The sequence below is a fragment of the Gymnoscopelus microlampas genome, assembly GCF_963454915.1.
Source record: "Gymnoscopelus microlampas genome assembly, chromosome: 15".
Classification (NCBI taxonomy): Eukaryota; Metazoa; Chordata; class Actinopteri; order Myctophiformes; family Myctophidae; genus Gymnoscopelus; species Gymnoscopelus microlampas.
The window spans coordinates 20,059,257-20,068,835 of record NC_139952.1 but is presented as its reverse complement, the minus strand read 5'-3'; the positions used below and the strand labels follow the sequence as shown (position 1 = coordinate 20,068,835).

Genomic DNA, 9,579 nt, shown 5'->3' with positions numbered 1-9,579 from the left:
CACTTACGTAACATCCTTGGGGGATCCTTTGAAAGGAGGGGGTACATAAGGAGAGGCCGCAATCCTGTTACCTGAGAAGGCCGTGTCCTAGATCCTTTTGCAATTAAACTGTCGTTTATCAGTCTTCGTTTTACCATGATAATCAGATGTAATTAGATTTGAACAAACTAATGGGAGGAAGGAAATGAGACAGAGGCCATTACAGCAAACCAGCGATTCTTAGATCTGAATGTTTGTCAAGTGTGCTGGCGTCAGACTTGACTTCTATAGTGACCTTTGTTATTGTGTTTGTGTTGTGTGGGTGGAATATTCACCTTAGGTTTGAGGTCATGTTACAGTGTGACAAAAAAAAAGTTTGCATAGGGGACCAAAAAAGGTTTGCTTCAAATGTAAAAGCTGATATGGTGATAATGTAAGGAACATTCCTCAGGAGTCATAATATAGAGTTGTTTATCTTATGGATATGCAACCGTTTTAAGGGTTTTGCCATATGGCAGTGGTTCTCAACCTTTTCAGGCCGTGACCCCCCAAAATAATCACATTTGAACTGGGGACCCCCCCCAACATAATCATATGTTGAACTGGGGAACCCTCACCCTAACAAGCACTTGGAATTGTTTGAGTTGAGGCATTACATTTAGTTTGACTTGGTTCTAGAGATAAATATTATGAAAATTAGTTTTTTCTCTTTATTTGTAGTAAAAGGGTCTTAAAAGTCCTTAAATTGTCACTTTACTGTCATCTAGGGACCCCCCCTGGGTCCCGACCCACAGGTTGAGAACCACTGACATATGGTGTGAACCTTGTGATTTGAGTTCCACAGAGAGCCTTTTACGCTAAGAGTGTGTACACCCTCATGTGTAAGGTGGGAGGAAATAAAAACTTGAACTACTAGTTTAGAAAGAGCTTACTTGTTACTTCCACCCATTACTGGAACATTAGACAGAATGTCGTCTTTTGTTCCAATGCGGTCAGACAGTGAGTCACTTCAGTGCAGGCCTGACGTGAAATGTCCTACAACAAAGTACGCTCATTCCTCCATTGTTAATAGTATGCAGCTAGAATAATATTATGCGAATGAGAACCCGATGGCGGGATGGATATAGAGAGAGACAGAGTAAGGGAATGAGAGAGAAACCACACACATATGCAGAAAGACAATGTTTGTGTGCACATGCACACACACACACTGGAGTGACTCAAAACATCCCAGGGATGAGCAGGAGACGTGTCATAGGGCAATGGTCATGTCTGCTGTTATTTACACACCCATAATCAACTCTCCACTCTGTCCCAAGTCTGTTCCTTCAAGAGGACTTGAGGCCAAGCTGACCCCAGGACAGTTATAAAGAGTAAATGGTGCATTTATATTGCGCCTTCATCCAAAGTGCTTTACAACGTGCATTACATTCACCCATTTACACACTGATGGCGGAGGAAACCATGCTCATCGGGAGCAGTTAGGGGTTCAGTGTCTTGCTCAAGGACACTTCGACAGTAACTCAGGGGGAGCCTGGGATCGAACCTTCTGACTCCCAATCCGCCGCTCTACCTCCTGAGCCATTGCCGCAACTAACTATGAGTAGCTGCCCTCACTGTGCCAGGAAAATGCATCAATGATCGATTCAAACCATTCAGTGGGGGAACCATTCATTCAAATGAGCCGTGTCATTATTGATAGCTGTCAAGATCAATAATGCTGTTATACTACACTATTTAGCAGTTTGTTTGCCCCAGACCAGAGCTGATAAGTCGGATTTTGTCTATCGCTGGGCAAATAAGCCCTTAAATGAGCCTGAATATAATCAATAACGTGTGTTTATTGTGTTTTACAATAGAAACAACACATATTGAGCAGCTACTTGACAGCAGCTTACAGAAATAACTATGTGAGTAGAGAAAATGCCCTGTAACCGGAGGACATGGGTCATAGACATCATCATGTGACCATGTCGCTCGCTGAAAATTACTGGTTTGTGTGTAAACTAGGCTTAACTCTGCCGTGCTAAAGTGTCCTCCATCTTGACAGCAAAGAGGCATTACGAGAAGGCTTAGAACATTTGATATAATGATGCCCATGGCTTGCACTGGCTGCTGACTGGCCTGGTTTCACCCTCCTGTTCTTCTTATGTAACACAGGGGCTGTCTGTGGAGGAGAGATACGCCTTTCACTTTCACTTCCTTCACCTCTGTCCCCTCCACCAGCATACTAATTTTTTAAATCATCATTCTTTTTCACATTTTGTTAATATAATTTGTATAATCCTGCCTGCATCCGTGCACTGCAGGGTACTGTAATCAGCCGTGTGTGTGTGTGTGTGTGTGTGTGTGTGTGTGTGTGTGTGTGTGTGTGTGTGTGTGTGTGTGTGTGTGTGTGTGTGTGTGTGTGTGTGTGTGTGTGTGTGTGTGTGTGTGTGTGTGTGTGTGTGTGTGTGTGTGTGTGCGTGCGTGCGTGCGTGCGTGCGTGCGTGCGTGCGTGCGTGCGTGCGTGCGTGGTTTGGGTTGAAAAGTTCAAAAGTCACAGTCAAGGTCAAAATAGGGAACAGATGGGCTTTTTGATTAAACTTGATGGGACTGATCAGTATACTAGGCCGCCCCAATGACATGAGCAACTTTCAGGTAAAAAAAAAAAGAAAAGGTCAAGGTCACCATCAAGGTCACAAGAACGGAGAGATGTAGAAAAAGAGGGTTACACCCCCAGATGTGTTATTGCTTTAATATTATGTTTAATTATTGTTAAGTTAGGTTTGATCTTTTGTGTTGAGTTCTGCTATGTGCTCTGCTTTTCTTATGCGAGGCATTTATGTTATGTTAGGTTACATTATTTTACTGTAACATTAGTCATACAACTTCCCCTTCGATTCTATGTTCTGTATGTCTTCATTAACACTGTTAGCAGTAACCGGGTCAGAGAGAAGCAAGTGTACTGATGTGATGTAATGAGGTGTGTCTTCAGATGCTCATTAAGATCGCTGTTCGTTATGCGGCAGGCCTGCTGATGGGCTGAGGACTTATAATGCTGTCTTCCACAGCAGCTCACAGCATTACTATACAAACCACACTATCATACTTCACGTACTTCTTACTAACTCTTTAGATGTTGTTACAAGGCACCTTGTAATGGATTATATTAACTACCAGGTTACAGGTCAACAAATGCAATGATGAGAGCAATAGCAAAATAATAATAATTACTATTATTAATAACTATTTAGATTATGTTATTCTGCTAAAATGCCTATCTTGGTGTTCAATCTTCTTATTGAGGGCCCGCTGCTACATAAAGAATGACCTGAATACAGTAGTGTGGTATGTCTAGCGGCAGAGGCTGATGGGTAGTTGGATGCGGGTCTACTTAAGACATATGTTCACATGCGCACATGCGCACGTGCACACACACACACCCACACACACACACACACACACACACACACACACACACACACACACACACACACACACACACACACACACACACACACACACACACACACACACACACACACACACACACACACACACACACACACACACACACACACACACACACACACACAGCCTCCAGCAAGGGGTCATCACCACCAACAACACGTTCTAATTGCCTTTTACTACCCCAGGAGCCAGAGTCAGCCTGGCCCATGGGGGGGGACATCTTGGCTCCAAGGCGGCCTGGGTTACAAGCCTTCATAGTGATTTTTAAGTCATTGAGAGAAACCCAGAGTGACGGCTATTACTCAGTACTCTTTGACTTTGGTCCACGGAGGGAGAGAGAGAGAGAGAGAGAGAGAGAGAGAGAGAGAGAGAGAGGGTGGCGTTTCTATGAATGGTCTGCATTTCTATAGCACCCTTTATCTAAAGCCCTCTTTAATGTGTGTTTACAATACATTCACCCACCAATAGTGGAGGCAACTACACAAGGCACCAGTCTGCTCATGGGGAGCAGTTAGGGGTTCAGTGTCTTGCTCAAGGACACTCTGACATGAAGCCAGGAGGAGCCAGGGATCAAATTGGCAATCTTCTGGTTCCAAGACAGCCACTCTACCTCCTGAGCCACTGTATGCATGTGTGCCATGCATGTAATCCTGTTTCATGTCCCCCCAAGGGATACAACGTGCCATTGCCACTATTCAACCAAGGCACTTTAGAGCAAATACACTAAAGAGCATTCATTGATGTGGAGAGGCGAACAACACGCTACATCTTCTGATGGGTAGCTGGAGAACTTACATCAACATCATGATGTTGAAACTACAATTTACATGTCATCTTGTGCGACTGTCTATCTTTGTGCTTTACATGCCATGCATGATTACACACGTGCTAGTCTTGCGAAGCCAGACAACTATTCCACAATCTCCGAATGCTATATTGAGTCTGGAACTACACCTCCCGAAATCCGAGAAGAAGCTGGCATTTCCGTTCACGAAAATATGTTTTAAAATATCTTTACATTAAATGATTGTATTTCTATTTCTGCTAAGCAGCAAGCTATATATCCTTAGATGAGTTTGATTTATTTCAGGATAAATTTGCGCGACTGTAAAGACGAAACGGAAGTGGGGAGGAGGCTTCACATCCGCTTTATATTTTACTCATGATCAGAGCTTCCGTGCTCCAGACTGTATGACCGGAAACATTCGAAAATTGTGGGAGGGAGGGAACAGTCTGGCCACGCGAGACTACACACGTGCAAACACAGATGCATACATGGAAACACAAGTGACATATCAGCGCATGTGCTCACACACTCACGGGAACACACCTATTAACCGGATGAAAACTGTGATGATCTGTTGCCATGTTTTACACAAAAACAGACCCTCTGATCCGCTGTAATCCCTCTTTCATGAGCTGTCTGTCATCTGGCTGCCTGGCAACCGGGGGTAGTGGGAGGGCTTTGGTTGGCTTGTCCCCTCCTGCTGACTGGCCAATGGCAGCCACGAGTGACCATTATCTGGTAATGGTCTTTGTGTGCCGGAAGGTGGGTCAGTGTGACAGACACACTGACTTCAACACATGCTCAGTGGCCTGTTGTATCCACATAATATGAGAATATATGACCACACTGCTGAAAATATTCATTGTGCACTTAGTGCCCACCCAGATTTCTCTGTCCTTGTGATAACATTTCCCTAGGTATGTGTGTGTGTATGTGTGTTCACGTCTGTGTGTGTTCGTTAGAGCTGGTTGATTCTACTTCAACCACTAAAGCCCTGCTATTCAAAAATAAACGCACACACAGTGGGTTCATGACCACACAAGCAATGCATCCGTGCCGTTGTTCACGATATCTACTGTCCACATTTGCCGTTTAAAGCTACTTCACAGAAAGCATTCATACCAACTACCGAGCTAAACAGACCAGTCTAGCCTAAGACGATCACTGCAGCAATTGCAATGTCCTTGTAGTTCTTAAATGCACAACTGATGAGAAAGTTATTTGCATTCAGGCAGCTGCTCATCCTTATTGGATATCTCTCAAGATGTACTCATCTATTCCCTTCCTTTGCGGCTTTTCGTCCTCTCAGCCTCTCTATTTCCTTAACTAGAGTATTTCCTTAACTGCTTCTGTTCTCTCTGTTCCCCCCCACATGACTCCTAATGTGTAGTTTATCCTTCCCAAGTGTATCCTTGACCCTCTTTTGGGAGACGTGTTCGTTAACACTTCAATACCACTTCTACGCCTCCAATAAAATGCTCTCGCTCTTTCTCTGCAGCTCTCTCTCAATGTCCTGTAGTTCTCCGGACTTGTCCTGTTTTTATAGCACTCTCCATCTCTCTTCTCCACCTCCTCTCCACTCAGACCTTGGCCCAGCTTGGCCCTGTGCTCTGTCGTGCAGATGATTCGATGAGGAGTCGTCCTTTCCTGGTAGCTTTTTCCTCCATTAACATTCTTCGAGGGATATCTATCACCTCCAATGAGTCTGCCGATGCTGATTGTAATCTGTGTTGTGTAATGAACCTCTCTCTCTCTCTCATACACACACAAATTCAACCCCAGTTTTTCTCTCTCACGCGGTAATGAATCAATTAGTGTTAGCGTGCAGGTCAGCCAGCTAACAAGAAGAAGGAAGGGTCCTATAAGGCGAGGAGGCATGAAAGCAACATGAGGTAGTGCAAAAGGTCAGGCTACTTTTCAATCCAGCTCTCATTAGACCTGTTTACTCTGATTGCATATAACTTGGGTTCAATTATACGTCATGGGACGTCATAGCTTGTATGATGGAGGGCATATAGACCAGAGAGAAACTGTATGTAGGACAACAGTCAACTGAAGGGTATGACCTCTCAGAGTAGGAGGAATCAGTGCAGATAATGATGCATGTAAGAGCGGGGATCTGTTGTTTATGGGCCATCAAGTTATTTGGTGATAATCATGTACAGTAATTTCACTTTTTGCTGGCTTGCATTTTGTAATTTTCCATCTCATAATGACTTTTCAGAGGAGAACAGGCAGGCTTAACGCTGCCAGAACTATGCAGTCTCATTAGAAAAATTATGTTTCAAACTATTTATTATCCGTACCACTGGGACGGAGGGATAAGTATGGAAGCCCATTTCCGCCACTGAACAAAAATGCCAGAATTGTGAGGTTTGATTTCTGAGTTATTAAGTCAGAATCGCCACAACAATCCTGACTTTCAGGCCCATTTTTGGTTTATTCAGTGGTGTAAATTGGCTTCTACAGACAGGGGAGGGACACATGCGGGATGGAAAGAGGAAGGGGTATTTTTGTCCACATTCCAAATTAACAGTGGAAAGAAGCTAGAAAACATAACAACTGTGTGTGTTGTTGCCTGCATGTGTATGAGGCAGCAACCTGGAAAGCAGTTGAGGCTGCTCACTGTGCAGTAAAAAGCTCAAGTGTTAATTTAACTTTGAGAGGGTAAAAATTGACGCATTTAATGAATGCAGTAGTAATGCTGTGTCATTTACCGTTTCAGTGGCCTGGTGCCAACTAATGATGCAAGCATCCTTGAATAGTGTAGGACACACAATGAATGGTCCTTCGTCTCTGTCTGAAGGAACAACAGACTCTTTGACCGAGATCCCTAGCTCTCCTAAAGCCTGGGACAACGTACAATGACTGTTTGAGTGTGAGCGATGACGTGCCTGAGTACGTGTGTAACAGAATGTGTACCTCTTTGTCAAGATGAGTAATATATACTGTATATTTCAATCTTTCTCTTTGTCTATTGCTTAATTTATACTCCGCCATACGAAGGTGGTGTCACTCGCTTAAAATATCACATCTACATGCTATTTTAAAACAATGAAGTATACAGTAAATCAACCTAAAGTGAAGTATAAATCATATCTCTCTCTCTGTCTCTCCCCCTCACTGTCTGTCTGGCTGTCCAGATCTCCAGGGTTGACTGATGAGTCAGTAAGAGTACTGCGTGCAAGGGTTGGGCTACACCGACTGCCACAGGTGAGCATTGTTTTCTCTCCCTCTCTCTATAAGCCAGTCATGACTCCATGACAATGCCACCCTGCAAACTGCCATGCCTTGGCTGTTGTACATGTTCTATGCTATTCATCCTTTAAACCCTTTTAAATGTTTAAAAGGTGGCTGAGGTTTCGTTTGACAACTGTGGAAGATAACGTGAACCTCTGTGTGTGTTATGCTTTCCCTGTGAAAGTGCACCATTGTCAGGTGCAAAGAAGCGGCTGGTGACTTGAGATTGACATAATCACAAGCTTCTTTGCTCTCTAACTTAGTTAGACACCGTTTCTTAACACCATTTACAAGTGCAATACAATATGACACTGCTACAATGACACACAAAATCTGGGTTGATGTCCCAAGATGGATTGCTGCTACAGTATGACTGAGTTCTTGTGTTTTGTCCTCACTCAGCTGTTCAGCCACAGTCCAGCTGTTTGAGGAAGCTTTGCACTCCTCTATATCAGGACTATAACACTGCTTTACTGAATGACACTTACAGTACGTCCACTCACACATTGTTAGCTGTCAGTTGGTATGAGGGTTCTTTAGCTTTGCTTTTTTTGTCTCCGCCACTGCCGCCAGGCCGAAAGGCATGGCCGAGACTGCACCCTGTCCATCCGTCCGTAAGTGTGTGTCTGTGACCAGCTAATCTCTGCCACCGTTGGGCCGTTCGCTGCGAAACTGTGCACGTACACTCCCTGGATTCCAGATCAGAACCTCTGCCCCAAGTTTTTCAGATCGGCCTGATATAGCGCCACCAGGAGGCCGACTCATGTAAAACACATTTAATTATACTACTCCTTCAGATTTAATCAAAATTTCATGCAAATCGGTACACATGATCTCTATACTCATGTGATCAAGACGGATCTGTTTGATTTTTCATATTCCATCCTGATTGGCTAAGATTTACATCTAAAGTTTGCAGGAGAGGCCCGTTTTCAACAAAATGCTGCAAATCATGAACGCAGCGTCCGATTGCGGTGAAACTTTGGCACATTCGTACTACATTGAGGAACAAATGATTATTATAGCGCCACCAGGAGGCCGAATTTTGCATAATAGTTTTTTTATATTACTCCTACAAATGTTGTCTTAACATCAGGCAAATCTGTACACATTATCTCTATAGTCAAGTGATCAAGACGAATCCCTCAGATTTTTCATATTCCATACTGATTGGTGAATTCCAAACATTGCTGGCCCACAATAACCTGCCTGACCCTGGCGGAGACCTGTGTGCCGAGGAGCACTTTCTCTAGTTGTACTTAAGCTTAATTTTGTGCTAGAAAGCAGATCAATCAATGACACTGACATATATGGTCACAAAGAGAGTTATACTGTATGGTCATTGACCTGATATGGTCTATAGCTATTAGCTTAGCTATACGCACATCGTCCTTGCGTGGGTTAAGTGCAGAACATGATTTTAAAATAGAACCTGCACACCGAATTAAACTTCTGTATTCATCGAACAACATTTAGATTCATGATGAATCTTCATCAGGTCATCAGATATGATCAACAATGGCTAGAAAGCAACAGAAAGAGAGGGGGGAGAGAGAGAGAGAAAAAGAGATTTCGTAATCCCGTGTTTTTCTGGCTGGATTAAAATCCCAACTCTGAGTATGGGGGAGGGATGGTTTGCCTGTGGTGAACGAGGGAGGGGTAGGCGTGAGGCAGGGAGGATTACAGCCTAGAGATCATCTCACAACGCAGTCATGTCACCGTGGGAGGGGCTTGATAGACCTAGAGAAAAAGGGTGCAGTGGTGGAGGGCTGTGATTGTCAGACTTCATAGATTGGTTATTTTGTTTTACTCTACTGTATATCTTTATAGCTAGCTACAATAAATGTTTGCTACAACAATAAACAGTTGGTGTAGAGATTGAGAGATTGAGAATTTGCAGTAAGGAAGGGCTCTTATTCCCTACCAAAAGAGGCCAGGATAATCAAATCAGCATCACCTTAAATACGCCTATGTAGATCTATTTTTGGTAAAGATATTTGGTGTAGAGGGAGAAAAGGACCAACCAAGTACAGAGCCCTGGGGGACCCCGGTCAAGGTTTGTGCACAATGCTTCCTGCACCCCAAAAATAAACAGTCCTGCCAATACATCAGGTCTTTTC

At 43.7% G+C, this 9,579-nt stretch overlaps 1 protein-coding gene across 4 annotated transcripts in view; it reads left to right on the top strand.

Annotated features, from left to right (window-relative positions):
• Positions 1-9,579, top strand: part of pals2b (protein associated with LIN7 2, MAGUK p55 family member b) — a 34,818-nt gene that overhangs the window by 1,801 nt on the left and 23,438 nt on the right. For 3 of the 4 annotated variants that reach the window (XM_084079540.1, XM_084079543.1, XM_084079541.1), the window contains one exon: positions 7,363-7,432. The gene's annotated coding sequence lies outside the window, so the exon portion shown is untranslated. Of the gene's footprint in view, positions 1-7,064; positions 7,118-7,362; positions 7,433-9,579 lie in introns of those variants that run through there. The other variant, XM_084079542.1, reaches the window with a different exon arrangement.